At 39.3% G+C, this 13929-nt stretch overlaps 1 long non-coding RNA gene across 1 annotated transcript; it reads left to right on the top strand.

The window, feature by feature from the left end:
- The first annotated feature begins 2939 nt into the window (after nucleotides 1-2939).
- Nucleotides 2940-13727, top strand: LOC134755242 (uncharacterized). Its single transcript, XR_010129019.1, has 3 exons — nucleotides 2940-3120; nucleotides 10981-11101; nucleotides 13180-13727. It is a non-coding gene; the product is annotated as an uncharacterized LOC134755242 (long non-coding RNA).
- The last annotated feature ends 202 nt before the right edge of the window (nucleotides 13728-13929 follow it).

The raw sequence follows: 13929 nt of genomic DNA, 5'->3' as shown, positions 1-13929 counted from the left end.
ATACAGTTCTAATATACACACAGGCATTTTAACGACTATATATGCAATTTTTTCAACCTGTTTAATTTTGCATATATTTTAGTTGGCACTTTTTTAAACCCCTAACATTTATTGAGCTATATCTATTGTTTACCATGATTAATCAAAGATGGACAAAGATTTACCACAATTATGAACAAGGAGTGAAAATTCCCGATAAAAAAGCTTGAAACCCCCAAAACTTCTATGAATTTGATATTTTGAAAGACCTCCATATACACTAGCGCCCCTAGCGGCGAAATTAAACGCTGAAGCCCTCATTATAACCCTTGTTATGTTATGTATCATAATCTTCTCGGCGGCGAGGCCCGAAACAGGCATCTGAGAGCCTTGTCACACTTACGTACGAATTTACAAGTGCGACAGAGGCAACACGTCGAAGGTTCACGGTAAGCATTACTGAAATTCAATAGTTAATTTAAACTTTCAGTTTACTATTCAAACAGGACATTTTTGACAAGCCAAGGTGCTCAAAAATATCTGATCATGCAATTAACCATGATAATAGAGGCTTTGTGCAGATTTGTAAACTGGAATATCTCGCAAAATAGTATTGAGATGACATCTGTACCATGCTGTTTGAAAAAAATATACAGTCTCAGTTTATGATACTGATGGTCGCTATTTTCGTACATGCAGACACCGTTTCCGTGGTGTAGTGGCACATAAGTAATAGTATTATCATACAGAACGGCCACGAACCGCCCCGCCCCGACTCGAATTACCTCGCCCCGCGACAGCAGATTGACGGCCGTTTGCCGACCGCTCAGTACTATTTTTAAGCAACTTACTCGCACAATGACGCATGACGCGTGTACAGACGTGCCGTTCACACATAGAAACTCAAGTGATTTTTGATGTATAGCGTGTCCGCACTGTCAGCCAGAAGGCCCCCGGTTCGATGCCGGGCGGAAATATTTATTTTTCCCAAACTACGATTATAATATTTATAATTTGACTAGTTTATGTAGCAGGTACCTTAGTCAAACAATCATTAGATCCAAGAAAAAGCGTTTTGAGGAATTAATTCCCAGCAAGCTGGAAATCGGTTTATTTCGCCCTAAAAGCGTGTAACCCGAGTTTACGCAAACCAAATATAGATATAATTCCGTAATAGATGGACACGACAGTCTAAGGAAAAAACGTGCCTCGAAAACCACGAAAATTTGATTCTCGATCGGATGGCGCCACTACCATAAGCCATATACAGTCGCCATCAGATATATCGGAGCGGCCGAGGTGCTCACAAATATCTGAACACGCCTCTATTGTCAGGGCGTTAAAGTGCGTGTTTATATATTTGTGAGCACCTCGGCCGTTCCGATATATCTGATGGCGACTGTACTTGCTGTATAGAAAAGTGGATTTTTCATAATCTCAATGGCATAAGAATAGTTATTTACGATACAAGTTCGGAAAAGAGGAAATTCGAAACGAGTGGCGATAAATTAAATCGACAAGAGTTGCGAATTACCTATTCGCACGTGTATCGTACAACGTTTTACAGTACATATGGCCCTTTAAACTTTCGACATATGCACGAAAAGTGCTCTTTACGCACTAGTGCGAGAAAGTAGCACCATATGTACTGTAAAGAGCTTTTTGTGAGAATCTCAAATATATTTTTGCAGTAATTTTAAAATAACTAGTTTAGAAAAGTTATTTAAGAAAATAGCGATAAAATGACCACCCCCCCTTTATCTCCGAAACTACTGGGTCTAAAATTTTGAAATAAATACACAAAATAGTTTTTTACAAATATCTTTTGAAATAGATCACAGGAAAACCTATTAGGAATGTGCAGTCAAGTGTGAGTCGGACTTAATTACTTAGTTTTTGATCCGACCCCAACGGAATTTTTATAGACATTTCACCCACGTTTCACATGAAAAATACATTGCTAAATCCACGGAACCCTTGGAATGCGAGTCCGACTCGCACTTGGCCGGTTTCTTTTTGTGTTTCTTACGGTATGTTATTCTTGTCTAACACGCTACCTAATTTCGGGCTCTAGAAGAGCGTTCAATTTCACCAACACCTCATTAGCCGCTCACTGGTGACCGACAGTTTACTGGTTTTCCCATCGACCCGTGAGTGGTGGGTCGACAGTTTAATACTTTTCGATCCGACCATTCACGGGTTAACCGCCACAATAAATCCGTTCAGGACCTTAAGCAGTGAGCGTCGTAGGCACTGTAGGCAGGCTCAATAACGACTAGGCTACAAAGTCGTTAAAAATAAGTATTTCTGCAGTTCAGGTTGCCCAAACCCCGCGCCGCCGCCGACACCAAATGGTGGCTGGCGGCGGCGGCGATGGCGGCGCTCACCGTGGCCACAACAATCGCCGGTAACGCCGGCGTGGTGTCGGCGCTTTGGCGAGCGCGCCGATCGCCGCAGCACTATCCGTTGGCTAGTCTTGCCGCGGCGGACTTGTTGGTCGGCGTCAGCGTGCTGCCACTGGCGGCTGCTAGGGAGCTGTTTACTTTTAGACTAAGTAAGTTAAGTAGGTACTAGGTATGGAGTGTGTTTGTCAGTTTCTATTTGTGACTAACTGAGAGTTTTATTTTCCTTCGTAAGTTAGTCGACCCAAGATATTTACTTTTAACGAAGCAAACACATGTTTGTCAAAGTTACAAATTTCTGTTTCATTTCATTTTGGATAAAATAATGTGTTTTTAGTGTATGTATTAGAATTTCATCAGTCTCCATGTATTATTTCGCTTTCACTTTGACTGCATGATATGACACGATTAGTTTACTTTTATAATAATTTCGTAAAATGGTAATTAATCTAATCAACTATGAAATAAAATCGTAAGCTTCATCACCTGCGCCTGCTGGAGCACACTGGACGTCCCCTGCTGCACAGCCCATACTCTCCCTCTGCGCGCTAGGCTGGGAGCGCTACCGCGGCATCACCGACCCGCTGTCGCGCGCCGACCGCGCCAAAAAGGCTAAACTACTCGCCGTGCTCATTTGGCCGGCGGCGGCGGCGGTGGCACTACCGCAGGCGTTTGTGAAGTCGGATAGCGTGTCGACCAATGAAATGGATAAGGCGTGCACTGTTAATACTAATCCTAGGTAAGAGAGGCCTGTTTTTATACAGTTTATATATGGATTTAATTTGTCTGTAAGAAGGTGACAAGTATGAAATTATGAATAATATAGGCGCAATGGCGTAGACATAGTAAAGTAGTTATAGACATGAAACCATTGAAACCGAGCGACTAGGGGTAAGAGAAAGACATATTCATGTATTGACAGGTTAATGTATGGCAGCATAATCCTTTTTCTCTTTCACTCTTATAAATTTCGGTATTTCGCCATCGCCTCCTACCTACGCTGCCATAACCCGACCATGAAAAAAAAACCCGGTCGGTGATAAGGACAAAGCATGGCACACAGAACTACATATATCAAGATAGAAGAAAAGAGTGTATGTACAACTCGCGTGGCGAAACTGCGACCCGGTGGCTCAATTGCTCGCCGCGAACTTCAGTCTGCTCCCGATCGATGTCTGCTTGCGACGTCAGGTTTTAAAAACAAAATGGTTTCTTGCGCAATAATTAACTGTTCAAACACTACCAATAAAGTTGCGAGCTGTTAATGGAGGTAGTTCCTTTCATTGATAAGTACAATTTGTCCTTAAATATCTGTTATTGATTAAAAAACTATTTATTTTATTATTTTCATCAAAACAGTAGCGGGCGATTGTGTGCCAACGCTAGCTTTCCATTGCGGCTTAAATTTGACGAGCCAGACTTGGCGTGCGTTCAAAACCAGCGATGTAAAAATAAGCTATTCAAACTGTCGAGCACTGTCGAGTCACGTTCAAGGTCGATTTCTCATTTTTTCTGTCAAAAGTAAGAATAGTGCTGTACACTGCGATTTTCTTATTCGATTATTAAAATCGATTTTGAAAACAGACGAAATGATAATTACGTTCTTATATTATTATGCACCTGTAGAGTAGTTTACTCCGAGAGGGATGGGGCGTGAGGGGTGAAGGCGAAAGCAAAGACGATTTACGATGTAGAAGTATTCCAGTCGGCACTAGTTACAATTACACTAAACTACACTAACTATACTAACTGCCTAAGGCCGAGCGGCGTCCTAAAGGACAGTCGAGCGCCTAGACGGTGTCGAAGAGGATATAATAAGATAGAGCGGTACTGTCATAGTAAATTTTGTAACCACTGTAAGTTCACTGCCATCTATCGACATACTTTAAAACAAAATTTGTAGATTTATAAAAATACGTTAAAATGTATTTAAATATGGATAAATGATTTTTTATTTGCATTAATTATTTTTATATGATTTTGACCCATGTTCTTTAACTGATATGCGTTAAAATTATAAATAACAAACGAAACCGTCAACGCCCTCTATACGAGAATAGGCCAAAGCTAGTGGCGCCATGTGATCGACAATCAAATTTTCGTGATTTTCGAGGCACGTTTTTTCCTTAGACTGTATCCATCTATTACGGAGTTATATCTATCTTTGGTGGTGTGAAGAAATTTACTGGGTTAATTATGGACACTACCGTTCGCTTATTTGACTCCTATTTCTCAACATTTACAAAAATCACTTCATCGGGTCGTTATTCTAGGAAAAACACCGCGAAGTAGAAACGGCGTGTGCTAAGCACAGTGACATCTAGTGAGATGGTTTGGTAAACAGTTAAGTTGTACAAACAGTTGTGTTGTGTCGGGCTGTAGTCCTGGATGCACGTTAACAGCCTGTGCGGTGTGCTGCAGCATTGCTCAGCGCACATGTTCGCAGACGACCTATGCGCCCTGCGCGCGGGCACTGACCTTGAGGACACTCCGTCTAGTACAGGAAGACATTGACTCGGTCGTTAAGTGGTCTCACGACAATGGGATAGTTCTCAACTCCAATAAAACCAAGTTCTTACTAATTCATTCACCGTATTTACCAATTAAGAATATCCCTTCCAAATTATATGCCCATACTTTTCACTGCTTTCATCTAAACAAATATAACTGTAACTGTGAACCTATACAACAAGCAGAATGTATTACTTACCTTGGAATCAAAGGAGACGAGCACCTCTCCTGGTCATATCATGTTAATTTTATTTATGAAAAACTTAGTTTTATTAGGTAAATTCTTTCACTTAAAATTTAAAGTTCCTATTAGCACACTTAGATGTTTATACATGTCACTTGTAGATTCAATACTGAGCTATGCTCTTGACAGCTATGGACTCACAACTAAGAAAAATATCGATAAATTAGAAAATATGCAGATCAGATTTTTAAAATTACTTGTTAACCATAAAACTAAACTCAAATGTAAAGGTAACTACAGACTTCTATTCAAAATTTGCAACATCTTACCTGTCAGTTTAAAACATAAATACCTACTTGCGATCAATAACCATGGCCGGCGGGAGCTTAGCTCAGAGGATGCATTAACACCAGTTAATCACACTTACATCACAAAGGCTGTGACTTCAGGCAAACTATGCGTTCCTAGAATTAATAACTACTACGGGGATAGAACCCTTAGGAAAAGAATACCATATTTGCTTAATAGTTTGCCCGAAGCCATAAGACGCTACAATAATAAAATATTAGTTATTAGTTGCCAACTCATAAATATTAGCTAATATTATTAGAGTCCATTGGGTTGTGGTTTCATAAATAAAAATTTAATAAACTACACTAGTAAAAAAAGTTAATACAGCTACTAGTCTCTGAAGGTTTGTAAAAAATATTAGCCCAAAGTATTTGTGGCAAATTAAATAATAAAAAACAAATTTACAAAGGTTGGACTGATTCGGAAGGTTCCGACGGTGAAGAAGAATAAATAATAGTTCGCCGTCGTCGAGTTTTTTTTTTGTATAGAAATACTTACGAACTATTTAAATCTACGTTTCAGTTTAATGAAAGATTTCGTTTGAGAACAAAAATGGAAAGTTACTAAAGAAACTTCCTTATATATATATTTTTTTCTTTAATATATGACATCTATTACAGTTTTTAATTTATATATAGTAGTGTGACTACTTAAAACACACAAATCAAAATATTTAATAAAATAATTTTATTTGTGCGCAAACTTGTTCATAGATGGCAGCACTAGTCTCTCTCGCTATAACACCCCTGGCCTAGTCTTACTAAGTTGGAATATAGTCGAGAAATTGGGACGGGTACCGCCGTCGCGAGGTGGCCTAGAGTAGGGGTTCATGGCGTTAGCCGCGATAGCTAAAGACGCCGGCTCGAATCCGGCCTTCAGCACTGGAGGGCTTCGTCACTTTTTCTTTAATATATGACATCTATTACAGTTTTTAGAGTATATTTAGCTTCTAAAATGAGATTTGAATTTTTTTTTGAGAAACAGAAATTATCAGAACTAGTATTATTTTTACTAGTAACTAATAAGTTAATAACTAATATACTTGTAAACTAATATTTATGAGAAATAGGCCCCTGGTCAGATCACAAGTTCCATATTATTTGTGCAATTTCAGACGAAAGGTGACTTGCGGTCGGCGCTTACGTCATTATTAGCGGCGGCACAATACTAATGCGGTATAACGCGATGTAAGCGCCGACCGCCATAAGGTACCTTCCCTCGTGGAACGTCACATTTTATTTCCTACAGTGTCCAATTGTGGAGATGGATCAGATGAAGTGCCCGGAATCCTCGCAACAAACAGACGAGTAAGTTGTATTATTTTATACCTTATTTTTTGCAATAAGGATTACGTATTCTCAATCTTTTTCAGTCCGGGTGCAATTGTAAGTTTAAAGAGAAAGAGAACGCAGGGCACTGGCGGTAAGGAGTAACATGTTGCCCGCAGGTTTGCTCGTTGCTCTGATCAAGTCAAGATCACACTATTTAAAGCGTTCTGTCAGAGCTTCTACATGAGCAGCCTGTGGTTCAACTGCACTCAGAAGGCGCTCAGTGCCCTGAGGGTACAATATAATAACGGCTTTCGGGCGTTGTTGAAGCTGCCCCGCTTCTGTAGTGCTTCTAAAATGTTTGCGGAGGCACGCACAGATGGGTTTCACGCCATGGTGCGCAAAATAACTGCCTCGCTAGTCAGTAGGATGCGGAGCAGCTCTAACGGCATCCTAAAAGTTTTTGTAGAAACGCCTGATTCGCCCATGCACAAACACATTCATAACTTAATGATCATGGGTAGTTAATTTTGTAAATTTTAATTTAATTGATTTTATTGATTTATTTGTGAGTTCTAGTTTAATTGATTTTAATAATTTATTGTGAATTTTGATTATATTAATTTAATTTAATGTAAATTTTTATTTCATTAAATTAATTTATTTAGTATTTTAAATATTAACAATAGATTTTAAGTCACCGTGTACCTAACCCCAATGGATCCTAGTTATCTGAATAAATAATTATATTATTATTACGTATATTAAAATTTAACCTCGGCGCCCTAACCTAGCTATTTAGGTTATTCGAAATAGATACCTAACATGGTTAGGAGGAGGGCCAGGGCGCCACGGCGTACAGTTTGGGAACCCCTACCCCTGAACTGGGGTGTTACATAATAACTAAAGGGGCCCACTGACTATCAGTTTACCGGACGATATCGGCCTGTAAGATCTTCATTTGTTTCTTTATAATGACGCCTACTTAATAATTTTCAGAGCAGGAGCGGCAGAGCGACAGAGAAGGGTTACTATCACCATAATTCGTCTCATGTGCCATTTCCTGATATGCTGGACTCCATTTTTCGTCATGTTACCAGTAGGTAAGTAATTTGAGTTTTCCATGACAAGCAGCGCCATCTGTTGTCGAGTAGCGGAACTAAATTAATGCATCCCCCACCTGAGTTGGCTTTACTTCGCGGACATAGAGCAAAACAATTCGTGATTTGATACAATTTATTCTGAAATGTACTAAACCTTAATTTCCCAATGTTGGTCCGAGGAACATACCTTTAACCCACTTTTTATCACATAATATATAACAAGCTTTTATATCATTTTCCCTGTTGGTTACAGTGGCGGATTAACCGAACAGTAGAAAAAGCATAATATGCTAAGGGCCCCTAGGGGGAGCCCGCGCTCCGACCCTGACCATGCAATGAGGGCTACCGCGTTTAATTTCGCCGCTAGGGGCGCTAGTGTAGATAGAGGTCTATCAAAATGTCAAATGCATAGAAGTTTTGGGGTTTACAAGCTTCTTTATCAGGAATTTTCACTCCTTATTCATAATAATGGCAAATCTTTGTCCATCTTTGATTAATCATGGTAGATAATAGATATAGCTCAATACATGTTAGTGGTTTAAAAAAAGTGCCAACTAGAATATATGCAAAATTAAACAGGTTGAAAAAATAGCACATTTAGACGTTAAAATAACTTTGTGTATATTAAAACGTATTGATTTTATAAAACTAAGCATAGAAGAATTTTGAGATCTGTTTTTCTGAACCTACATCGACAGTGGAGCCAACTGGTGAGCACAAAAATTGTAGCCCTCATTCCGGCACGCGAAACCGGCCAAGTTCAAGTCGAGCTCGCGCTCCGAGGATCCTGAAGAGAGATGGGCGAAATGTGTCAGTAAAAAGAAAAGAGTGATATATATCTTTCTCTCACTGGGATATATATCACTCTTATATCTTTATATCCGCATGTATCACTGGTTCCGCTCGCAACTATATCGGCACTTGCTCACTTTACGTCATCTTATGAGTGAGAGAGAGTCGTTATTATACCGTGGCGAGATTGTTTCTTTCATTTTGTATCATGATGGATATAGATCGATTCATTCACGAACGCGTTTGCTTTGGTTCGTGTTGTCATGCTCTATTGCTCATGCTATTAGTGTAGATGGTTTAGGTTTGAAAAATCTGCGCGTCGTCGTGAATTGCGCTATCTTGCGCGATTGGCGGTTTACTTTTGAACCGCTGTCAACCTTGTGTTTACACAACTGACAGATATTCGTTACCCGGTCGAATAAAATGCAATTTTGCTCAGTTACTTCGAGTGTGTTCACTTTACTCACGAGTATTGCTACGGTCTTTTGCAACTCTCGTATCAGGTTTTAAAGCACTTTCGTCGACATTTTGCCGAAATATTGAATAAATACACGGAGAGCAACTACAGTGCAACCGAACTACTCGGTGGAGGGGGGACATATGATGCCGACGTCGCTTTTAAGTTTTGCCCCCCTGGTTATCATTGCCAAACATCCTTCGCGGTTTAGATACCCAATTCGTCGATAGATGTCGCTGTTCCTATGAACAAACTGGGTAACGAGATGCTTACACAATGCTAAGTCGGCTTAGTTCGCTGCACTATTTCGATGTAAGGGTCACAGTATTACCTAGTAGTAGGTATTCTTAACTTTCTTATTGATTTTTTGTAAGCGTTCGGTTTAGCCTGTGCTATATGAACGTTGATATTTAGTAAAAATGTTAATAAAAATATAAATGCGAATGTGCGTCTGTCTGTTGCTGCCTGCGTGAAGACGCTTAAACTGGGTTACGAGATGCTGATGACGATATCGTAATTGCGCTCAGTTCGCTGCACATGCACATGCACGGTTCGTTCTTTCTACACACGATTTTTTGTACAGCGTTCGATTTGCTTTGCTATATGAGCGTTGATATTTAAACTGAACCACAATATTATGATGTGGAGCTGATCTGATGATGGAGACAGGAGGTGGCCATGGGAAGTCTGTAATAAAACAACGCAAACACATTGTGTATGGGGTTGTTAGAATTGTCTCGATGATGATTCATTGCTAAAACAAAGTACAGTCAGCGATAAAAACTTAAACGTTTCCCAATAACTGTTATTCCTAACCAGAACCAGAATATTGAGAGCCAAGAAGGCACGCACTCACTGCCTTGATTTTTTGTGCTAAATTAAGGGCTAACATCAACACTTCACTGTCATCGGAGTTGGTCCTTATCACTTTGAAATAAGGTTTACAGTCAGTTAACTACTCTTGCAGATTCCCTCTGCGACTGCGAACAAGACTCCACATGGCAATGGTGCACATGGCTTGGATATACCAACTCTGCCCTCAATCCTGTAGTATACGCCGCAGCCGCCACCAGGGTCCGCCGAGCGTTCCAAGCACTACTGAAGAGTGAGTAATACCTAGTTATCGTAATGCTCTTCAAAGCAAATTACAGAAAAACCGGCCAAGTGCGAGTAGGACTCTCGCACGAAGAGTTCCGCACCATTACGCAAAAAACGCAGGCAGAGGAAAGCAGGAGAGGCAGTGGAAAGCCTAGAATCACATATCGGAGCCAGTACGAGCAAATCAAAAGACTGGTTCGGGAAAGAAAGGATTGGCAATTACTCCACCGACATGAGCAAAGCTCTTGATGATGATGATGACGCAAAAAACGGCAAAAAAATTACGTTTGTTGATTCTGTTTTTAGTTTTCAACACAAATACATCATAATATTATATGAATATTTCAACTGTCTAAGCTATCACGGTTGATGAGATACAGCCTGGTGACAAACAGACGGACAGACGGATAGACGGACAGACGAACAGCGGAGTCTTAGTAATAGGGTCCCATTTTTACCCTTTGGGTACGGAACCCTAAAAAACAAGGTTCTCCAACTTTCAGGAGCATTTTTGAGCTATTTCCGCAAATCTACGAGTTGAACGTTGTGGGAAAAAGACTAATATTTTGAAAACATGTGTCCCGTCGAGTTTCTTGCCGGTCCCATATTGGGATACCCACATTACCCATCTACAATTTAGGAGGGATTTAAATCTTCTCGGGTTGCTTGCCCGGGACTCCAGCAGCTCAAGTGGAGTACAGCTCGTCTTGCCATTGTTGCGGGGTGTGCCGGATCCCCAAATTGAGTTATCTACCAGTAGCAATCAATTTAGAACAATGTTACTCTAAAAAATAGTAATGAGAAAAAACTTTCCATCTACCTTTGTGTTTTCCAGCTACGTGTTCTTCAGCGTGACCTTCTCATTTTACGTGCCAACGTGCATCATGCTAGTCCAGTATGGTCTGATCCTTCGCGCCTTGGCGTTACGCCCGCCAATCCGCGCACACAGGGGCCAGGTACGCCGATATCTTGTGTAATGGTGTAGCTCCTGAATATCATATAGTCTGTCAAGCCATTTCTGTCAGTAGAAAAAAGAGCAAATTTAAAGAATATATAGGTAGGTGCGAAGGGCAATTGTAGTCTCATTTAAAAATTTGAATTTAGCGCCTTTTTTTACTGACAAAGTTGTTCTACCGGATAGTCTGCTCCTTTTAAGGAGACAAAATCAAATCGAATTTTGAACTATAGGTATATAGGTATTCTGAACTATAGGTATAAGGAACTATAGTTATTAAAGAAAATTCCAAATCCAAAACTGCAAAATTTACTCGAGTAAATAAATAAATCTACTCCGTCTTTCGTTCGTCGCGACATCTATTGTCGAGTAGAAGTACTGTTAATTTCGCTACTTGACGCTAGATGTCGACTACGACGATAATAATAGTCGTTTTGGTAACAAAACTGATGTATGGAGTGAGCACTGCTTACTTCATTTCTCTTTAGTTGAGGTACGATATCCTTAAATGAAGAATTTAAAATTTAACGTTGGATCTGTCTTAAGAATAAACTTAATATAATCATCGCTCGGTTATGTCAGTTAAAACACAGCGTATTGAATTCAATCTTGTTGTAAATATTTTGAGTTTTCTCTAGTACTTGAGCTCGTTACAAGTTTGTAACGCCTCGAACTTCGCAGTAGTTTAAATTATTAATCGAGTCCAGTCATATTGGACTGTAAATACTCCTAGTTTTTACCAACACACATAGGTAACCTATCCTGAGTCCTGAGACCCGCGTACAAAATTTTGCACATATTCCACAATCTAATTATGAATCTATATAGTAACTAAGAGTTCCAAAAAAAAAACCAACTCGGTCTCAGGAGGATAAACCTAACTTAACGCGGCGTTACTGCCCTTGAGCCGACACCCACCACCCACGTTAGTTTACTAATTATAGACATCAGGGGCCCATTTCTCGAAACTACATTACACTAATAATACTAGTCCATGGACTAATATTTTTTACAAGTTTACTAGTCTGCGTTTCTCGACGCTACAATAAAAAAATATTAGTTATTAGTTGCCAACTTATAAATATTAGCTAATATTATTAGAGTCCATTGGGTTGTGGTTTCATAAATAAAAATTTAATAAACTACACTAGTAAAAAAAGTTAATACAGCTACTAGTCTCTGAAGGTTTGTAAAAAATATTAGGCCAAAGTATTTGTGGCAAAATAAATAATAAAAAACAAATTTACAAAGGTTGGACTGATTCGGAAGGTTCCGACGGTGAAGAAGAATAAATAATAGTTCGCCGTCGTCGAGTTTTTTTTGTATAGAAATACATACGAACTATTTGCATCTACGTTTCAGTTTAATGAAAGATTTCGTTTGAGAAGAACAAAAATGGAAAGTTACTAAAGAAACTTCCTAATATATATATTTTTTTCCGTAATATATGACATCTATTATAGTTTTAATTTATATATAGTAGTGTGACTACTTAAAACACACAAATCAAAATATTTCATAAAATAATTTTATTTGTGCGCAAACTTGTTCATAGATGGCAGCACTAGTCTCTTTCGCTATAACTCCCCTAGTCTTACTAAGTTGGAATATAGTCGAGAAATTGGGACGGGTACCGCCGTCGCGAGGTGGCCTAGGGTTTCATGGCGTTAGCCGCGATAGCTAAAGACGCCGGCTCGAATCCGGCCTTCACCACTGGAGGGCTTCGTCACTTTTTCTTTAATATATGACATCTATTACAGTTTTTAGAGTATATTTAGCTTCTAAAATGAGATTTGAATATTTTTTGAGAAACAGAAATTATCAGAACTAGTATTATTTTTACTAGTAACTAATAAGTTAATAACTAATATACTTGTAAACTAATATTTACGAGAAATAGGCCCCTGGTCAGATCACAAGTTCCATATTATTTGTGCAATTTCAGACGAAAGGTGACTTGCGGTCGGCGCTTACGTCATTATTAGCGGCGGCACAATACTAATGCGGTATAACGCGATGTAAGCGCCGACCGCCATTATGTACCTTCCCTCGTGGAACGTCACATTTTATTTCTTACAGTGTCCAATTGTGGAGATGGATCAGATAAAGTGCCCGGAATCCTCGCAACAAACAGACGAGTAAGTTGTATTATTTTGTACCTTATTTTTTGCAATAAGGTTTACGTATTCTCAATCTTTTTCAGTCCGGGTGCAATTGTAAGTTTAAAGGGAAAGAGAACGCAGGGCACTGGCGGTGAGGAGTAACATGTTGGCCCGCAGGTTTGCTCGTTGCTCGGATCAAGTCAAGATCACGCTATTTAAAGCGTTCTGTCAGAGCTTCTACATGAGCAGCCTGTGGTTCAATTGCACTCAGAAGGCTCTCAGTGCCCTGAGGGTACAATATAATAACGGCTTTCGGGCGTTGTTGAAGCTGCCCCGCGCTTCTGTAGTGCTTCTAAAATGTTTGCGGAGGCACGCACAGACGGGTTTCACGCCATCGTGCGCAAAATAACTGCCTCGCTAGTCAGTAGGATGCGGAGCAGCTCTAACGGCATCCTAAAAGTTTTTGTAGAAACGCCTGATTCGCCCATGCACAAACACATTCATAACTTAATGATCATGGGTAGTTAATTTTGTAAATTTTAATTTAATTGATTTTATTGATTTATTTGTGAGTTCTAGTTTAATTGATTTTAATAATTTATTGTGAATTTTGATTATATTAATTTAGGTAATTTAATGTAAATTTTTATTTCATTAAATTAATTTATTTAGTATTTTAAATATTAACAATAGATTTTAAGTCACCGTGTACCTAACCCCAATGGAT

Source organism: Cydia strobilella, chromosome Z (assembly GCF_947568885.1).
Source record: "Cydia strobilella chromosome Z, ilCydStro3.1, whole genome shotgun sequence".
Lineage (NCBI taxonomy): Eukaryota > Metazoa > Arthropoda > Insecta > Lepidoptera > Tortricidae > Cydia > Cydia strobilella.
Note: the sequence above shows the minus strand (reverse complement) of the source record. Positions and strands in the feature narration are given on the sequence as shown.